This window comes from Talpa europaea (genome assembly GCF_964194135.1).
Source record: "Talpa europaea genome assembly, chromosome: 8".
NCBI classification, from domain to species: domain Eukaryota; kingdom Metazoa; phylum Chordata; class Mammalia; order Eulipotyphla; family Talpidae; genus Talpa; species Talpa europaea.
In genome coordinates this window covers 69,877,936-69,899,786 of record NC_140075.1, presented here as the reverse complement: position 1 = coordinate 69,899,786, position 21,851 = coordinate 69,877,936, and the positions used below count along the sequence as shown (strand labels likewise).

At 35.1% G+C, this 21,851-nt stretch overlaps 1 protein-coding gene across 12 annotated transcripts in view; it reads right to left on the bottom strand.

Moving 5' to 3' along the window:
- The window catches only part of NPAS3 (neuronal PAS domain protein 3), a gene marked incomplete at both ends in the record, with an annotated part of 849,875 nt that overhangs the window by 643,346 nt on the left and 184,678 nt on the right, over positions 1-21,851 (bottom strand). The window lies entirely within an intron of this gene.

Here is a 21,851-nt window from a genome sequence, read left to right as displayed (position 1 = left end):
TCATACAACAAAAAGTTCTGCATTAAGGTGGCAGCTGGATGCTATCTTAATGAATGCTTTCTCCTAATACAACATTAAAAGTACAATCAAGATTACATTTTACTAAAAACATGAACCCATAAGAATAGGACAAACAGGAGAAGACTTCATCTTCATAAAATGTTTCTAAGGGGCCTCCCTGATAGCACAGGCATTAAAGACAGCACTATCAAGCTGTTGCCCACCACTGCAGCATGAGTTCGATCCCCAGCCAGGGAGCTACCCACATGGCACAGCAGACCTCTCCTGTCTTGCCCGCTGCTCCCCTCAGAAGTGTATTTCAGCAGATGGGCCTGTTCTGCTCCCCACTCCATCTCTGGTGAACCCTGTCATCTACCCCCATCTCTGGTGAATCCTGTCATCTACCTGCCTCCCTACCATGCGCATCTATAGCCTACACCTCAGTTCTTGTATGCATAAATAATCCTTTAAAAATTTAAAAAAATGAAATTTTTCTAGGTAGTAAGAGGATAGACAAGTAGCAACTGATTGAGCAGCATTAAGTTGAGGAACTCCAAGCCAACAAAAAGTTAAGAAACAGCCCAATGTACCACAGGAGCCACACACAATTTGGACCTGGGGCACTAGGGAGTAAGTCATGTTGTAGAGAAGTATGTGACTGGGAGAATTGCAAAAAAACTGAGAAACAAGTAAATTCTGTACCAGCTGCCAAGACCACTTCTATAAAAGTAAGGGTGGAAGAACTGGTGATTTATTCCCTGGAATTTGAAAAATTAGATGATACCAGGAGCAGCAGAGGATGCAAAGCAGGGAGATTCGGTGATCACATGCATTCTGAGAACTCTTCCCTTTCCCCCTTGGGGCTTTTTGAACACCTGCAGCCCTCTAGAACAAGGTTAGAATTTCCTTTGAATTAGCTGACCAGTTTATAAGGACACATTTAAAGATAACAAATTTTGGGGTTCCATACAGGATCCAACTGGACCATCCAGTAAAGAAATTCCAAGTCAATATGTCCAATTTTTATACTCACAAAGAACCAGTTGACAAAGACAACTGGACAGCTGATGAAGTGTCTATAACATAGATGAGAGAGAAGATGAAATACAGAAAATTTGTAACTCTGAAGGAACAGACTAAGGAGAAGCAAAGTGAAAAACAAGCAAATTTCTATTAATTATCGGAAAAACTGAGATTTCACCTAGAACTAAAAACAGGATGTAATAAAAACAACATATCCAGAAGAATGGTCTTAAAAATTATAATAGCGATGAAAAAAAAGTCCATAAAGATTTAGAGAAAAAAATTGATGTTATCTCCTAGACAACCAAGAAGAGAAAATACACACACACAAAAACAGAAGTGTCATGATGAGAACAAAGAAAACAGATAAAATGTCAATTAAGTTATAAGAAAATTTTCCAGAAATTCAGAATATATATTCGGATTAAGAGTCCAATGAAAACCCAACACACTGAAGATAAATTTAAACCACATCACAGACACATGTGGGAAATTTCAGAACATTCATAAAGATGATTACATAAATCACCAAAATGTCTCAATATCAAGCAACAAAACCAGAAGTCATTGACAAAGGAGAAATACTCTCAAAATGTGAGGTAAAAATATTTCCTTCCTAGAATTCCACATAAAACGTCAACCAGGTGGAAGGCTAAAATAAACATATAGAAACCCAATTCTCCCCCTCAATATACCCTTCATATACCCCTCTTTCTCAGGAAACTATGAGGGAATAAACCAAGAAACAAGAATTCATCAGATAATATGGGCACCATGTTCACAGTCATCCTAAGAAGCTAGTTAAATGTGCTGACTATCAGTAGAACCATCCCTCCTGCTGGTAAAACAGGCAATAATCATGGTCCACTGTGGAGATGGACAAGAGAGAGGAGGAGAATGAGGCTCCTAGCATGAATGACATAGAAATCTAGCATTTCCTCTGAAATCAACCTCTTGGAAAAGGCTTTTTGATCTTCACAGACCATAGCTACCCAACCTTGATGTTACTGGTGCCAGATAAATTATTATTATTCTGTGTGTGTGTGTGGTGGGGGGGTACTATCGTGTGTTGCAGGGTATCAGCAGCACCTCAGGCCTTTATCTCCTAGAGGGCAGCAGTGCACACACATGTTGTGTATACCTACATACACACACACAGAGACAATCAAAGATGTCTCTAGATAATGCGAAATGACTTTTGGGATATTAAATTGCTACAGATTGAGAAAAAGCACTAGAAAACAAATTAAATAAGATGAAAGTTTTCCTATGAAGGGTACACACATAATATATCTATTCAACCCTCAAACAGCTTGTGTTGCAGTTTGCAGCAACATGGATGGAGCTAGAAAGGATCATGCTCAGCGAAATAAGTCAGAAAGAAAAAGAAAAATACCGGATGGTCTCACTCATAGCAGTAATTTAGGAAACCTAAATAAGAGACCAGGAAAAAGACTAATCAATACAAAGTAAAAATCAAAATCAACAAGGCAACTATAAACCAGAGACACACTACGGGCGGGGGCGGGCATGGAGAGGAAGGACTAGAGTCAAAATAAGGAGGGGGGGTGCAATTGTATGGGGAATATAGCCAAAATGAAAATGCATACATTGTGTATAGATGAAAAATGATGTAAGAATTTTGTAAAATATTAAAAAATAAATAAAACTGACTTAACACACACACACACACACAAAAAAAAAAAAAAAAACAGCATGTGTATCTGCTCAGTCTGTGGAAGGTTACAAAAGAGGTACCAACAGCAACTCCCTCTCTTGAGGGATCAAGGGAGCAAACTTTATTCTTTACTTATATTAAAAGGATTCTGTCTATGGGGTGGACTGTGGGTGATTTGGTGGTGGGTGTACTGTGGTGGTAATAATTGATGTATCAAATATACCTCAATTAAAAATAAACTTAAAAGAAATAACAAAGAATTTTGTATCATAGACACACACTTTCTCCAAATTAAGTATATAAAATTTTAAAAATCTTAAAATTAAAAATGAACATATCCTCACAATTGTACTTCTAGTAATTTGACCTTTATAAGTATGCACCAATGTACATATAATATTATGTATTCAAAATTACTTGTCATGGATTATTTATACCTTTTGTTTTTATAATCACAGCAGTCAATAATACTGTAAATTAATTATGTAATACCATAATATAGAAAAGTATGCAGCCTTAGAAAGAATCCATTATATACTCACATGGGATGATTCCCCAAATCATCATGAGGATAAAAAGGCAAATATAAAACTTTGCCTATTTCATCCAGAAAAAAGCAAATTCACATTCTCAAATCTTTTACTTTGAATATTTTTCTTGGGGTAACATTGATTTAAAATATGCTTCAGATGCACAGCATCACACTTCTCAGATGCAATGGAAAAGGCTGCCTCAAAAATAGGGAACCCTAGGGTTGAGGTTATATGCTCTTTCGTACCTTTTCAATTTATTCACATAAATATCTTGCTTGTTCACATTAAAATAATACTTGCATCATGTGAAATTTTGTGCTTTGGTAGATCTCTTGGTTACTTTCTCAAGATATAATTAACAACTGAGGACTCAGAAGGCCTCCATAGAGGAACAGTTGCAGGTTCAGTGCCATCACATAGAAACTGTCTCTACAAGTATATGATTCAAAGAAACTTGACAGAGAAGCCTGCTATGTCTATGAATGGCAATCTACACTCAACGGAATGAAACAGTTATCTTCTTCCTATTATCCCTAGTAGAGATTCATGGTCTTGATTAAAATGTTCTTATAGGGCCTCCCCGGTGGCGCAGCGGTTGAGCGCTGGGTTACGAAGCTGCCTGCAACCTCTGCAGCGCCGGTTCGATCCCTGGCTGCTCCCCGGCCACCGGAGGAGGGTCCCCCATGGCGCGCAGACCTCTCCTGCCGCCCGCTGCTCCCCTTAGCAGTGTACTTCGGTCCTTCTGCCTGCTCTGCTCCCTGCTCTGGCTCTGGTGAATTCTCTCACCCTCCCGCGCTTCTGACTGTACCCAGTGCTTGTATAAATAAATAAACAAACAAACAAACAATCTTTAAAAAAATTAAAAAATTTAAAAAAATAAAATGTTCTTATAAAGGAGCATAATATTTTTAAACATCCTTTTCAATTAGGAATATCAAATTGGGAACATCATTAAAAAAAAGTGAAGTTTTCCCCTAATCAGTAGGATGTACAGAGTACTAATAAGAGCAAAAGTAGTCTCTGGTTCTGAGTGGAGAGCCAGCAATGAAATTGATGCAGGGAAGAAAGAGCCAGCGGGGAAAATGACTTCATAATCCAAAATTCGACTTCTCACTTAGACTGCTCTTAGGTTAAACTGGAGAAAAGAGCAAGAGATCAAAGACTGGGCAGTGAGTTCTGACTTAGCTGTACTCGCAGTATAATCTTGAAGAAATCATTTAAGCTATTGTCAAGTGGGGATAATTCCTGAATACAGAAATGTGGGGAGGATTAATGAGTAAGAGAACAACAAAAAGCATTTGAGAATTAGAGCAGAGGAAACAAAATTTTTTAGCTTTAAATATTGAGTGCATTTATTCAAAGGCAATCTCTTAAACTCTAAAATGCACAAGAGACTATTCAGAGCAGTTTCATTATCAAAACATTAACAAGATGATCAATATTTGATTCATTTAATTTATACTAAAATAATGTGAAAATCAGAAAACAACAAATAATACAGAATAATATATCAACTTATGGCTGATACATACACATACAATGGTTTGCTCGCATTTTTAGGTAAATTCGGACATGTGACACCATAGCTAACTTTTGATGTGGAAGGAGGAAACACAGCTGATCTTTCAAATCTCAGCAGGGAAGGTGCTTTTCAGTAATTTTTTTTAGAGTACACATTACCTCTTAGGCATGACTAGAACAGTTGGAAATAATTTAATAATTCTGTTTCAGGGTGGACTTAAAATTCAGTTAAGAAAGACAGGCTAAAGGAAAAGTAAAACCACCACAAAGCAAATGGTAACAAACTCAGAGGTTCAAGTCATGTGCATCTGAAGGGCTAAGACCATTGTAGACCTTTAAGAAGATAGCCCTGCTGAAGCATACACTTGAATGATACATAGGTTTTCAAATATTATTGAGAAAAAACTATATTGGACAAGAAATTTTAAAGGGACATGGTCTGCAGCATTTACAGAAAGTACTAAGATATTCTAATACTTCAGACTAAGAAAAGCTACAAAGTGGATCAAATTTTCCAGTCATTTAAAGGATAGACCTCTCGTTTATATGCTCATTTATTCTTTTTACACTTATGGGTAAAGGTAAAGAACTCAAACTCTTATTTCACACATGTTGCAGATGTCTCCTAAGAGCCATCAATCATCAGAACATTTATACACTGTCAGAATGAACACATCAGTTCTCAAGTGACACGCTTATTTAGCTCTAAGGCAGTACTGTCCAATAGAAATACAATGCAAGCTATATAAGGAATTTGGAATTTTTTTCACAGCTACATCAAACATTCAAAAGAAATAGCTATCCTTAATCTTTCATTTTTTAATACCAATATATCCAAAATATTATTTTGATATAGAACCAATAGAAATATATTAAGGAGAAGATAACTAAAATCTATTGTGTATTTTATAGTTATAACACATCTCATTTCTGACCACATACTAAGTGTCCAGTGGTGCACATTGTCCTAAGATATTATTGATACATCACAATAATTATCCATAATGCTGGCTCATAATAAATATGTAAATGAATAAATGACAAAGTCACATACTATATTTAAATGCTCATTATTTCTTAGGTTAATCTATTTTAATGTAATTCTCAACAGCAAAAAGAAAACACTAAACAAAAATCTCCCAGTGTAATTATTAATAAAAATATAAATTAAATTTTTTGATGAATGTAATTAAGACTAAAACCAATTTTAAATACTCAGGATATACTGCACCCTGTAGTTAACTCATATTACTGTAAATAACCTTCAGAGAAGAGTAGCAGCTAAGGCAGGAGATTAATAAAATTATTTGTTTCACATTCTATTTTTTCCTTGGGGACTACCTCTTGCTACTTAGTGTAACTAAATACATTCTTACACTTTGCACAAATCTGAATTAGGAGTGAGACTGTGTGTGTGTGCGCACAAGCGCATGCGCGCATGCACAAATATTCCTGATTCACTAAAGTAATTCAGTATTAGAATATCGAAGAGAAAACTGTGCCATATTTATATAACCTTTTTTCTTATTGGGTATGTAAATTTCATCTTTTAAATGGCTCTCTGGTACCATCTAAAGTCTCAAATATGCAGAGTTGTATTTTTTCTATCCAGAATTCTTGATCTTAAACATTGAGTCACTTCTATTTCAATTCCCAAACATACTGACTGTTTGTAATTTGCTACCCTAATTGTAAGATAAATTTTCAGTAATCCTTTCCTTTATAGAGAAATTTAGACGTGCAAAACAACTTAGAAATACTCAGACCAAATTACACATTTTGCACATGGGGAAACCAAGTCCCAGAGAAGTTGCTTATAAAGTAACTGATTACTTAATGCGAAAAGTCTCAACTTCCAACTGAATATTCAGAAACATGCCTTCTTCACGTAAGGCAATTTATACATTTAAAACCACTCCCTTTTTTTGTATATTTATTTATTATTATTTTTTAATTTTATGTATATATATTTAAAGATTTATTTATACAAGAACTGGGGTACAGGCTAGATGTGGGGGAGGGTGAGAGGATTCACCAAAGAACAGAGCGGGGAACAGAACAGGCAGACTGATGAAACACACTGCTGAGGGGAGCAGCAGGCGAGACAGGAGAGGTCTGCCGCGCCATGTGGGATCCTCGCCAGCTGGCAGGGATCGAACCAGCACTGCAGAGGCTATGGACAGCCTCACAGCATGGTGCTCAACTGCCTGTGCCACCAGGGGAGGCCCAATTTTATATATTTTTACATCATTTTTCATTTTTGAACAATGTATGCATTTTCATCTTGGTTATAGTCCCCACACAATTTCCACACCTCCTTGTTTTGATCCTACTCCCTCCTCCTCGCTCCCCCTCCCAGTGTGTCTCCGGTTTATAGTTGCTTGTTGATTTTGATTTTTACTTTATTATAATTCATCTTTTTCCTGATCCCATATTTAGGTTTTCTAAATTCCTTCTATGAGTGAGACTATCTGGTATTTTTCTTTTTCTTTCTGACTTATTTCGCTGAGCATGATCCCTTCTACTTCCTTTATTCTTTATAGGATGACAGAGAAAAAAATGAAGATTATTAAATTCAATCAATAATTTCTCATTCAATTACTGTAAAGATGTTTTCACTTATTGCAAAGATAGACCATTATACCTATATTTTTTTTAAAAAAAGTGGCATACAAAATCCTAACTTGCTCCACATATAAATTAGGAAGTGATTATTTGCATTACAAAAGATTTCATTTTACAAAAAGATATGTAGCAAAGCTCCTTGAAATAGCAAGTCCCTTGGAAGAGCAAAAATTTAATCCAATTTACAAAGGGAACAGAAAGGTAAAAACTTCAAGTGAAATGTAACTTCTCCTTAGAAACCTTCCCTGATTGAATAGCAGTCTCTCCTGTGATTTGCCTCCCCATCCTATGTAATGTTGTACCTTATTACTACCTTATGCATCCCAGCATTCATAAAATACATCATTTATTTAAACACAGTTTAGAAGCATTTAGGGATCAGGCACCATGTTAGGCATTAGGGTACAAAGGTGAGTAATACAAAGAGGTTTAGTCATTCCCCAGTATGGTCTTATAATAGAATATAATTATAGATGGTTTCCTTTTACACATATCCTTTCCCCACATTCTGAGCTCCTGGAGTGTAAGTACTAAGTTGTGTATTCATAGCCAAATCACCAGCCCCTAGAACAGTGCCTGATTTGCAACACTCACTACATGAATACTAAATAAAAGATATGATTTCTGAGTACTACCATAGGCCAAGTGCTCTCCTAGGTTCACAAATGGATCCTCATTTCATTCAGTCCTCACAAGAACCATAGAGATGGGATTTGTTCAGAGTATAACACTCAAATTTAGAGGTTAGGTAAGGAGGTTAAACTCACATGAGGCTAAAGTGCTAGAAGAGTTACATTAAGTCTGTAAAATTTCCTGGAGTTCATGCTCTCCCTACTTTACAAACTACTAGATGTCAGGTCTGGGGGAATACACTGGAATGTCCATAACTCAGAAGATGCAGGTAAGGAGTGAAAGTTCCCATTTTTCTTTATTAGTTTATCTCTAGTCTCAGTAGACATATTCTGTATTTATGTCCAAGGCAATACTCTAATAGGAGCACAGCATTAAAAAGAACTTCAAAATGAATTAAATATTTGGATATAAAAACTGAAACTGGGGCCTCCCTGGTGGTCTAGGGGTTAAGTCTCAGTGCTTCCAGCATAACGGGCCACCTAGATGACCTGAGTTCTATCCCTGGCTAGGGAGCTACCCACATGGCCCAACAGACCTCTCCTGTCTCGCCCACTGCTCCCCTCAGCAGTATATTTCAGTGGATGTGTCTGTTCTTCTCCCCACTGTCTCTGGTGAGCCCTCTCTCCCCCACCACCTCTGGTCTACACCCCAGTTCTTCTATGCAAAAATAAATAAAAGTATGAAAAAACAAAAACTGAAACCATGACATAATTTTTAAAAACACAGGGGATGTAGCATATGACATCTACTGCAAAGGAGTACATGGAACTCAACCCCAATAGCAATGGAAACAAAAGCAAAAATGAACACATAAGACTACATCAAACTAAAAAGCTTTAGACCCTCAAAAAAATTAAACCATTCCCAAAACAGCAACCATAGACTGGAAGAAGATCTTTGTACATCAACATCTGACAAGAGGCTAGTTTCCAAAATATGTAAAGTGCTTATACAATGGGAAGAATAGACACTTTTTGTAAAGACGACATTCAGGTAGATGGTCCACGGGTACATGGAAAATTGCTTAGCATCAATTATAAGGGAAGTGCAGATTAATTACTCCTGTGAAAATGTCCTATATCAAAAATAATGGAAATAATAAATGTTGACAAGGAAGTGGACAAAAAGGAATAGTCAGTCAGTGTTCAGTGTTGGTGGAAATACAATTTGGTGCATCCTCTATGGAAATGGTATGGGGATACCTTAAAAAAAAAAAAGAATGGAAATCCCACATGATCCAGCAGCACCTCTGTCTGGTATTTACCCAAAGAATATTACAACACAAATATGAAAAGATTTATGTACTTCTAAGTCCACAGCAGCACTGTCCACAATTGCCAAGTCATGGAACCGGCATAAGTACCAGATGAGTGAGTGATGACTAGTGAAAGAAACTATGGAATATACTAAATGCAACACTACTTAGCTATTTAAAAAGATGAAATAGTGCCTTTTGGGACAAAGGATGGAGCCAGAGGTAATTATGCTAAATGAAATAAGTCAGAAAATAACAGATATTAAATTGTTTCACTCATCTTGGAATATAAATAACCAAAAAAAAAAAAAAAACAAATACTGGCAAAGCACAGCAAAAACAACTGACACAAGGGAAGAAATAGTCAATGGAGAAAAAGATTTCATAATCCAAAATTTAACTTCTCACTTAACCTGGTTTTAGGTAAAACTGGGGAAAAACAATTCTTAGACCTAATGTGAACTATGCTGGTTGCCAGAAGGAAAGGAGAAGACACAGGAAGGAATGTACACAGATGGAGGAGTAAAATGGAACCACAAAGTTATATAGACATGGAAATGACTATTTTTAAAAATCTGTAAAGTGTCTATAATCCTTGTTGAGTCCTCTGTAATATAAAACTCTTGGTAACCAAGTTTTTCAAGCAATTATTATGCATTCTTTTATTTTTTCCGTATATTTACAAAATATAATTGTCTTTGAAAATTAAAAACTGCAAGAACACAGGTTTCCAGTCACATGAGTCAGGGTTATAGCCTAGTTCTGCTATTTCCTGGTCATATAGTATTTGAAACACCTAAGGAGACCTGAAAGCTGGAAAAGGATTAGGCAAAGCAAGGTAGGAAACACACATTCAAGAGGAAAAATGAAAACTGCATTGCATATAGCAAAGGGTATAATGAGCACTGCAGAAAATCAAGCCTCTAATGTGTAGAGCAATATCACACTGCTCATCTAGAACTAAGATGAACAAGACAAACAAATGAAAATGATGAGAGGATTGTTATAAAGAACAGAAAACAATATCTAATTTTTAAATTGCACATATTACAATGGGAGAAAAAAGGTAACTGAAATAAAAGCAAACTCAAGAACAAATCTAAAGAAAAACTTCAGATATTAAAAAAGAAAATTTCTAATTTGAAGAGGGGCAAAGAACTTGCAAATCAAGACAAAACATCATGACATACATGAAGCTGAAAAAAATTTCTCATGCACATTCACATATACACAAGTGTAAAGGTTTGCAATACAAGGCCTGAGGAGTGGGCTGGGAGGCAGGAGAAATTGCAAACCTTCCAAAAAATAGCTTATCTTTGAACAAACAAATTTCTGTTTGGCATCAAATATCTGTAACTTTTAAATCCCATGCAAGAGACAAACAGGCACTATTTACAGTGATTTAATTAAGAGGGAAAAAGTCAGTAAGCCAAGAATTTGTAACAAGCCAAGTTATGTTATAATAAAATAATCAAATATTCAAGGGCTCAGAAAATCTAACACATAAATCTGTTTAAAAAAATCACAAAGCTATACTCCAGTTAACTGGGAAATGAATCAAAATTGATGGAGATTCTAAAGATTGAAAGTTAAACATAAATATCTCAGTAACAGATGAAAATGTTACAAAACTATAACCAAATAAAAATATTGTGAAAATAATTTAGTGGCAATAAATGGAATTCAAAACAATAGGTTTTGCCCAGGAAACACATTAACAGATGCTCAATATCATTCTCGATTACGGAAATGCAAATCAAAACCACAGTGAGATACTACTTTATACCAAACAGGATGGATGTAATTTAAAACATTAAGAGAGAAAAATAAGCATTGGGAAGGATGTGGAAAACCTGGAATCCTCATTTTTGACAGTTCCTCAAAATCTGAAACAGTAACCATATGACCCAGCAGTTCTTAGGTACATATTTTGAAAAACTGAAAACAGGTACTCAAATGTATGCCCCTGCCTGATTACAGGGATGCTGTTTAAAATGATTAAGAGGCAGAAACTGGGCCTTTCTGGTGGCACAGGGGTTAAGTCTCAGCACTATGAAGCTATCACAGCCATTAAGGCATGAGTTCAATTCCCTGCCAGGGAGCTAACCCACATGGCACAACAGACTTCTCTTGTCTTACCCACTGCTCCCTGCTGCAGTGTATTTCAGTAGATCCACCTGCTCTGCTCCCTACTCAGTGTCTGGTGAATCCTCTCAGCCACCACACTTCTGGCCTACACCCCAGTTCCTGTATGCATAAATAACTTTGTTTAAAAAAAGAGGCAGAAACAATATAACTGTCCATCAGTGGATAATAAAATGTGGTATATACAAGAAATGGAATATTATTCAGTCATTAAAAGAAATGGAGTATTAATATATGCTGAAAAATGGTGGAAACTCAAAAGTATGCTCAGTGAAGGAAGCCAGACACAAAAGGTCACACTTTATATGATTCTATTATAATACCCAGAATACTGAGTGAGACTGGTAGTTTTCACTGGCTAGGGAATGCAAAGCAAATGTTTAAGGTGAATGGTGCTTCTTTTTTGAAGAACACGTTTTGGGACTCGACACAAGTGTTCATTACACAACATCATCAATGTACTAAATGTCACCAAATTATTCACTTTAAAAAGGTTAATTTTATGTTAAAAATTTTAACGTTTAAAAAGGTTAATTTTACATCAATAAGAAATAGGTTTCATTAGAAGAACTTGAAAGCAAAATCGAGGATACTTTTTAACCTACCACTAAACTACAAATGGCAAAAAGCCTGATTATATAATCTTAAAGGATAAGATGAGACTAAGGAATTCAACTAAATTGCAAAGAATTGCCAAATTTTTATCAGGGACATGAGAGAATGACAGAGAGTTTTTCTTTAATGGAAAGATAGGATATTTTACAAATGCCAATCCTTCCCAATATGTATTAAAACTGCCAAATGGGTGTTCACTAAGTTGACAAGTGATGTCAAAATTGATCTGGAAAAACAGGTCAGAATTCAGAAAAAATTTTTGAGTAGTAGGTAAAGTTTTTTTTCTTACTCTACCAGATACTAGCATATTATTAAACTATAAAGCAGTATGATTCAAATACAAACACTGACATATGGAAGACCAGAGAAATCACCTAGATCTTCATACATGGCATGTGATCATTCAGAATGCTCAGTTATCTCTTTAGCACCACTATCTCCCACATAGTGTACTAAAAGTGAGAGTCAGAACCACATTTCATCAATATAACTTCAGCACTATTGCAGATTTAAGTATAAAAAACATGGTACATGTTAAAAAATGTTAGTATGTCTTATCTTCAGTAGAAAAGTACATTTCTTTTTTTTAAGATTTATTTATTTATGCATTTATTTATTTATTTATGCAAGAGCTGGGGTACAGACCAGAGGTGCAGGGGGGGCAACAGGATTCACCAGAGACAGAATAGGGAATAGAACAGGCAGATTGACTGAAATACACTGCTGAGGGGAGCAGTGGTGAGACAGGAGCGGTCTGCTGCGCCATGTGGGCAGCTCCCTGGCTGGCCCAGAATCGAACTCGTGCTACAGTGGCTGCGGACAGCTTCACAGGCTGTGTCATAACCCTTGCGCCACCACGGAGGCCCAGAGAAGAGTATTTCTTAAGTAACAAACTGATTCCAAAGGGAAGAGTTCACTGACTTAAACATAGAAAAATCTTTCATATAATAAAAAATTAAACAACAAAAGTAAAGCAGAAGGAAGCATTAAGGCTATACATGGATTATATCCTCAATAAACAGTGTACAGTGATTAATTAAATCCAAAGTTCTAACAGAAAAGTTGAGTCCATTAAATGACAGCAGAAATGAGATGATGAAAACATAAAAAATATTTATTCAGTAATAGTTAAAGCTAAGCAATTTTTATCAAACAGTAATTGTCACCATCAAAGTGACAGGAGGTTTTAGGAGTCTCTGATTGTTGACGAGGGTGTGGTGAAACATACACCCTCCTACACTGATAGTGAAGACAGGATAGTAGCCGGGAAAATGATTTGTCACTTACTATCCATGCCTTTGATGTGCATCCCTGCATCATCACACCTGATACAATAATCTCCAGCATTGTAAAGAATCATTTGTACAGAAAATCTTTACCACCAGTTAATTTACAATAGTAAACACACAAAAAACTAAATATCTGATCATAGATGATTCATTAACTTAATTACTGTATATCCATGTATTATGTACTATTCAAACCACATATTTAACTGATAATTAATGATTTGAGATAAGCTAACAACATATAAGTTCCAGAAGTCTGCTGAAGTATAGTCAGATAATTTGAAAAGATTGAAAATATATCCAAATTATATATACTGATGTTGTGATTGGCAGGATTCTACGTTTTCATCTTTATATTTACTTGTAATTTTAAAATTGTCCATAGTAAGCACACTTTACTTTAAAATAAATGAGGCCAGTGTGGCTACACAGTTTGGGATCCATGTATAAAATATTTTTTTGCTATAAAATAATTTCAATAGGTCATACCTTTTGGCTTGACCTCCTTAGTGTCAAAACGGAAGCAGAGGTGAAACTTGGAAGCCCCAAAATACCTTATGTTAGCAGAAACTATCAAGATGCTTAAAACAAAGTGTTCCATGATCCATTGTTCATGCAATTGATTGGCATGTCAACTTTTTGACAAAGTAAAAGTACTCTAGTTGCCAATCACTATTTCATCACTATCTCACAGTGTAGTCCACTGTACAGGTTTTGGTATCAATATGATGATGGCAAATAAAGCAAAATACTGAGCACTTATTTCTACCCACTGACACTCCACCATTTTCTGATCAAAAGTCAAACACATAAGATTACTTTTTAAATGATTGGCTAATAGGTGTATGAATTCTTAGTTATGTTTGTACTTAGTCAATAAGCTGTCTCAATTCTATCATTCACCTCCAAATGTAGCCAGTCCCGACAATACCTGCAGTAATGTTTCAGATCATCTTATATCTTTCACGTCCAAAAACTATCCTATTTTCACTGCTTCTCAATAACAAAAGAAAGGAACATTTCTGTTCTGTTACTTAAAAAAAAAATGATTGATTTTCTTTAACTTTTCCCTATTGAATATCCAAGTGCATGTGAGAGGTAAGAATTATGAACCAGCACTGATGGGAAAAGCAAAACAAAACTGAAGTATAAAAGGGAGATGACACCATGAAGGAAACATGAATTCAATAAATGAATGCAATGCAAATCAAAGAATTCACAGAAAAATATAAATACTGGCAACACTAACACTTGCAGAAAGATATAAAACATAATATGGCCAGGGGGTAACAGGAAAGGGTAATACTCTAAAACAATGATCACCTGATAATGATACACATTTCAATATAATAAATAGCAAAATAAAGCAAATGAGTTAAAAATAATCCCTAGTAATTTTTATTGCCTTTTCCCTTTGTAGATATTACTGAAATTATCTTCTATCACCCTACTTCCTGTCAATGATAGTGCAATCCATTTCCTAATACCTCAGTGATATATTTGCCACCTGAGTGTCAAACTTGTTTTTCTTCATTTTCAGGGGATATTTATGTCATGATACACCACACTCACTTCAATATAATTTATTGTGTAGCAGTGGTGTTTCTGCGCATTAAAACCAAGGTACTGAACCATGCCACCAAAGAGGAGTGGTAAAAGTATACATCAGCCTTACTGAAAAATATTTTAATATATTTAGAATAAGGGCTTACTACTGTAATTACGAAGAAGGATCACCTACAGCAAATATGCAAAGCTTATTGAAAAATGAAAATCACTTAAACTCAACTCCTCTTTCTTAAAAAATAAAGTCATATAGGCAGAATGTTCTTGGAAATGGAAGTTCAAGCGTAGAAGGACAGAGAAGTCGGAAGTTCCTGCAGCCATCAGTGTTGCCCAACAGAACTTTCTGTGATGGTGAAATACTCTATGGTCACACCGCTCTCAGAGCAGTGACTAATCCACATGGCCACTTGTCGCTTGAAATGTGGCCAGTGCAATTGAGACATTGTTTTTTGTTTAATTTTATTAACTACATGCAGCTGCAGTGTAATACGTAAGGAGTCTGTAATCAGAACAGAAGCAATAAAGTGAAACATTGTAAGAGAAAAAAGTCTGAAGAATTCAATTCTTCAATGTATAACAAATTCCAGTATTTAAATATTTTGAGAAACCACTTCTCTACAATTCTCTGCATCTTCTCAATTCATCTAATCGCCAATAAACTCCAATGATACAAGATTTCCATTCTTCTTGTCAGCAAATTAAAATTAGCGATGTGAAGAAAAGCGCTTAAATTCTATCAATATCTGTCTTTTTCAAAGTACAATACACATAATGAAAAGCCCAATCCAGGAAAAACTAACTCACTGGTACAGATTTTGGTATAATGGGTATAAGGAAACTTAGGTACATGTATGCCATGGATGGGCAACAGAAAAGGCAAGTAATTGTAACAGATGCCAACAGTCTCAAAATCCTAGTTCTATTTTCAGTTGTATTTGACTGTCAATATATACTTGACAAGCTAATTGAAAGGTTTTTTGTCCTTTGAGGTAATTAAAAGACTACTCTGATGAACTGAATAAGGAATAGTAGTCATCTAGATAGCCAATTTTAAGTTCCCAGTCATTTGGAAGTAAGTCATTAATAATCCTATAAGAAGTCAAGAGAACTGAAAACTTCTGTCACTTAAGACAAACTTTTAGAATCACACCTTAACTGAATATGCACCACTCAACAAATGTGGTATAATTACATTTGGACAGATGGATTTTTGTCCTCCAGAGCTAACTTTTTAATGACAAAGCACCATTTAATAATGCACTCAATTCTTTCTATTGCTTCTCTTTCTTTCCTTGCCAAGGAAACCCTATAGCTCAAAGAATCCCTTAATTTATTTTCATGCCTAAACTCAGCACTTCAGATACATTTCCACACATTCATATTAGCATTTCAATTTAAATTTACAGTATTTGTGATGAGATCATCGGAACTGTTTCATTCCCTTTTCTCTGACCACCGCTATTTCCCCTTAGATTTGGAATTGATGGGGAAACTCTGGAAGACTCTATTTATTTACAAATGTATAGATACTTTGTATTTCTCTGGCCCAAAGAAAATGCAAAGATGAAGCACAGCTGACTGAACATGTTCTAGGTGAATGGACAGATTCTTTCCATTCTTAACTGGCCAAAAGAATTACTCTTTCAACACTACTTTTTGATCCCAAAGATGAATTAAGTGAATCCTTTGAAACAATTTTATACATAGCCTCTATGCATGGTTTTATGTGTATTCAAGAAATTATTGTGTAACTACTATATTTAATGCCATGTGGTAGGCACTGATTAAATAGTCTTGTTCATAGAGTACAAAAACCCCTAGAGTTAAGACAAACTCCCGTCAAGAAAAGCAATGTTATATCCAGTTCTCTAGTAGACTGAGAAAGATGCTCTGATCCTCTGAAAAAGGAGAAAAAGAATTTCTATAAAAAGTCCTTTGCACCTAGCAGATGATTTTATTTAGAGATTTGTAAACCTCCCCACTTAAGAATCCCCTTCAACCTATTAAGAATCACTAGCAGAGAAGACTTCCATATTTTAAAAAAAGATGGTGTTTCTCAACCTTGGAATTCATACTATAAATGTTAACCAAAGAGAGTTGTAAAAACGCATTTATCTGTTAGCCAAGTTCGATTATTCTTGATGTGTTAAATTTAAATTAGGCTGGCAGTGTTATAAATTCTGACTTAATTCATATATAACATGAATAACATGAATTGGGCTTTTCTCATTAATATTATAATCTCCCACCAATTTTGATTTTAGAACAAAATTCACACAGCAAAAATACCTGGTAAATATGTGCATGAACCCATTTATACTCAAAAGCATACACTGACTTTGAAATTTGTACTTCATTTGAAAGAGCACCAATTATAATGTCCTTTTAAAATACAACACACATTCTAAATGCTGGTGAATCACTTGCTTTAAGAAAAATAATAATCAGGGTTGATAGTGAATCAAGCAAAATTTGTTCAGTAATAAGATGCCACATAAATGATTCCATTTTGTCTGGAGACTCCTCAAATGTTGCCAGGGGCTATATCAAAGTCACATTTAAATCTTAAATATCTTAGATGCCTTGATTGAGATTTTCACTACACTAGTCCAACTACTCACCCTTAGTCAATAAAAACATTCATTTTATCACTTAATGTCCTCATACTAATTCAATTATGTTCCTTTTTCAGTCTATACTTTATATATAAAGTGATACTTCAGCACCCACACATTTGAATTTTCTCTCGAATCCAGGGAAATAATTCTTCATAAAATTTAATGCTTTGTTGTATTTTTGCATTAATTACACTGAGCTTCTGTAACTTCTCAAATCTTTTAGGGGAGCAGAAGCCAAGGCATTTCAGCACATTTATTCATCTTGGTTTTTATCAAAGGCCATGATGAAAAATAAGGGGAAACTGCTTCTATGGATTTAAACCTGCTTCTTTGAGGACACATGACAACAAACTATAGAGAAAGAATGAATTGAAAGTGCCTCCTTCGTTAGAGCAAGCAAACGAAGTGATTATAAATTGTTCTCATCATAGCTGGAACAAGTATACAATATACACAATCCCAAATACAAAAGCCACAATTACTGAGTTTGCAGGAGCAGTAGCTGCTAAAGAAGGCCTTCACATAAGGAGTGCTGAGATACGAAGGGACTGTGCTGGTGCAGCTGGTGACAGCCAGTTGCACAGCACAGACTTTGAAATAAGGCTACCGTAGAGTCAAACACTCAGGTCTTCAAGGTCACTCAAGAGCCCCACCATTCCTGGGCCTCAATCTTGTGAAATGGGGATCTCATTAGAGTAATTGAAAGGATTAAATAAAACTGAATTACTATTATATTATTATTACTCTTCTGTATCAATCACAAGTTTCAGGACAATTTAATATAGGGTCAATTATTGCTTCTATTATTGTGTTAAAGATTTTATAGGCAAGTTAGCTTCCTCCTTTTTTCTTTTTTTTTTTTTTATTTTCAGAGTCAAAGAACTTTTCTTTTGCAAGAGGTAGTTATTGCACATGAATGGTTACAGCTTTTAGATCCAGTCTTTACTTCATAGGGCATCAGATTGTGTCCAGTGGAAGACCTTGCTGGATCCATGCCAATTATATCAGGTCTATTTCACTAGAAAAGCATTCTCCACTTATATTCAAAGTCTCCAGCAATGGGCTACCAATGACATGTTCTAAATGGAGCATAGACTGCTGGAACTGGTTTTGTTCATTCTGTTTTAAGTGACTTAAGCCTGTTCCATCCTAATGTCAATATGTTATTTAGTTTATTCTGGTCTTTCCTTCTTTTTCCCCCCTAGAAATCCAAGAGCGTGTAAAAGGAAATTTCTCAGATTTATATTTTTTTTCCATCTGAAAAACTCAGACTGCTATGTTTGTAATCAATGACCCGAATCCAAGATAATCACATTTGCTTTTCATAATCAGAATTTCAAAAAGCTGCTCAGCTTGTTCAACTTATTTCTTTATGAAATATTACACTTGTCTTATGACAAAAAACATAATTTTTGTACATAATTTATTATTTACAAAATGTTTTATGGCAAAATGCATTGAGTGTATAATATTTTAATAGATTCACTATTATTGAAAATGTATAGTTCTCTAACTGAAACTTATAGTAATGGGTTCCAAAGATTAAAATGACCAAAAAAAACACATTTCAAAATTAAATCAGGTAATCTATTCAGAACCCCTAACTCACTGGATACCACAACCATCATCTCTTAGTTTGCTGGAAAGTCAACAATAGGATGCCTACATTCAGTTGGGAGTAAAATTTCTTCACTTTCACTCAACCTTAAACTTCAAGGATTATCAGAGTTTACACCAGGGTTTTTGCAAAAAAAAAAAAAAAAAAAATACAGCCAGTTGGATAGAATAGCTGTTGAGTCCAGACACAATTTAAAGTCCAAACTTCCATCTTAAGGATAAATGGGAAGTAAAAATTGTGATATTTTTCAAATGACAGTTACAAGTAATAACAGGTTTGACAAAGGAAGGACATTTTAAAGGACAAAGATTGGCACAAGCTTCATAACTAATAATCCTGGACCAAGAGTTCTATTTATGTTGCAACATTCAAGTTAAATGTTGGGGTGCCCTAGAGCAAAAGTTAGAATTTACATGTACACACCTGCTTTAACTATTATAGCAGAAGGCAAACAGCCTCAGGTCACATTCACCAGGAGAAAGATCGGATAGGGCAGAAAGCACATCACCTGTACGCCTGAAACTCGCATGTTGTTATAATATAAAGTTACTTCAACTAAAAAAATGTATGTATTTTAAATCACATCATTCAAATTAAGACCTAACAGAGTCATGTACTCAAGGTGTTGGGTGAAGAAATAACTCATTTCATGTCAACAAGACACAAAAGTTAAACAGTACCAGGTAAATTCTAGTTCAAAACAAAGCTCCAATTTGTTCATCATGTTGCTCTCTAGATAGGACAGAAGGTGCTACTTACACATGCAGCCACCTATTTGCAAGGCACCCCAAACTGATAAGAGGCAAAACATCTCCTTAAAAACAGTCCCTGGTAGCTGGATAAAGTGGGTAATATTGCTAAAGCAAAATTAAAACAATCAGACCTTTATATGCTATTGTTTTAACTAAATAGAAATCTTAGTGTTCTTAAAAATACCATTTAGATAAAATATTTGCCTACAAAACTGTGCTTTTCAAGTGTTATTTTGATGTAAAATTGAATGTTTAAGGATGGAAATTCCCTCAAGCACTCTGAAATGATAGCACGGTTGACAGTGTCAAAAGCCATGCTGAGATCAAGGGAAATGAGAATGGAAGCAGTAGCAACTGCATTCATAAAGAGGTCATTTAAAACCTCTTTGCTATGATATAAACTAAAACATGACTAGAATCTCATCAAAAGAAAGAAGTTTTAGTGTCCATCCTAAACCTAAAGATAGAAACCCAGTGAAAAATTCCTAAATGATTTTAATGTCTAAGAACACATTCACATGTCAGATTCCAACACACAATTTTCATTTTATGGAAAGAATATAATTAAACATTATCAATGACTTCCCAAAAGAAGGGGTGTCCCCTTGTTTTCAGACATAAATAAGGTTAAGCGTGTAAATACTAGGCCCTCAGCAGCAACTTTCTTTGTTTACTTCGTTTTTCTGCTATTTAATATCTGTAATAACCCATAATTCTAGTACCTAATACACTACTTGTTTCCCACCCCTATTGAAGTCTTGCTTCAACCCAACAAGTTTTCCTAAATTGACTAGAATCCCAAGTCCAGGACTTCCATGACTTCTCCCTTCTTTTGGATATCATGTATCAGCAAGAAGTAGCTTTATCTTGGAAGCCTCTAAGGGAAAGCCACATAAGACAGGACCTAAACTCCAAGCTTCTACTTCTCTATTATTTACAAAGGAAATATTCAGTCCTTGTCACTTCTTCTATAAGCTGTACCCATGTTTACAATGGGTATGTTATTTTATATTATTTATTATTATGTGCATAATATCACTTTGCTATTTATTAGTAAATATTTTTTTAGTCACTGACTCAGACATGTGTAGGTACTGATTATTATGATTTAGTTTCTAAGTTTTATAGGCTGGCTTCACCAAGGTCTTCTTACGTACTTGCTACAATGATTAGGACATTGCTCAACTGACTAGGCAGGGACTTGAGGATGCATATTTACAAACGGGGAGATTTTACTAATCTCTCCTTTATGGAATAATGCATTCCCTCTTTTATAAAGTACCCCAATCACTTTGTAGCTATTGAATTGTCTTTAAAGCCACCTTTTTATGTTTAGGTAGCATACTTAACTTCATTGCAAAAGACTCTTAATCCCCAGGCTCATGAGCTATTTATTATATTTACTTTATTGCTGTGTTATTACACAATTCATATCATGATGATGATATGAGTGACACAGGAGTGAGGATTTTTATGCTAACACGCAGAATACAGACAGAAGGTTCTCAATCTTATCCCATAAAACATACATGAAAACTGGTCTTTTTGGAGTCATAGCTCATCTATTGAGAAAATAATTATCAACCCTATCTAACTTATGGCATTCACTGCCAACTAATTTAAGAGAAATAATGCACTAGAGATTGAATTTTGGCTCTAGAACTTAGTCGTGCAATTTGGACTGATAATTAAGATTCGATTTCTCATCTGCAAAATACCTCCTTCACACGCTTCATATGAGAATTAAACATAAAAACAAGAAGTACCTAATAAAATACCTGCAGTAAAATAGTTATTAATAAATGTGAATTATTTCCCTGTCCTCATTTACTCCTAAAGCCACTGTCATCTGGCTTTTGACACCAACACTTCAGTGAAACTGCCCTAATTAAGTTCTCTAATCATCTTGTCACTTTTCAGTCTTCTGTGACATGAGACATTCACTCTGAACTGTTCTTCCCTTACTGGTCATGTCTCCCT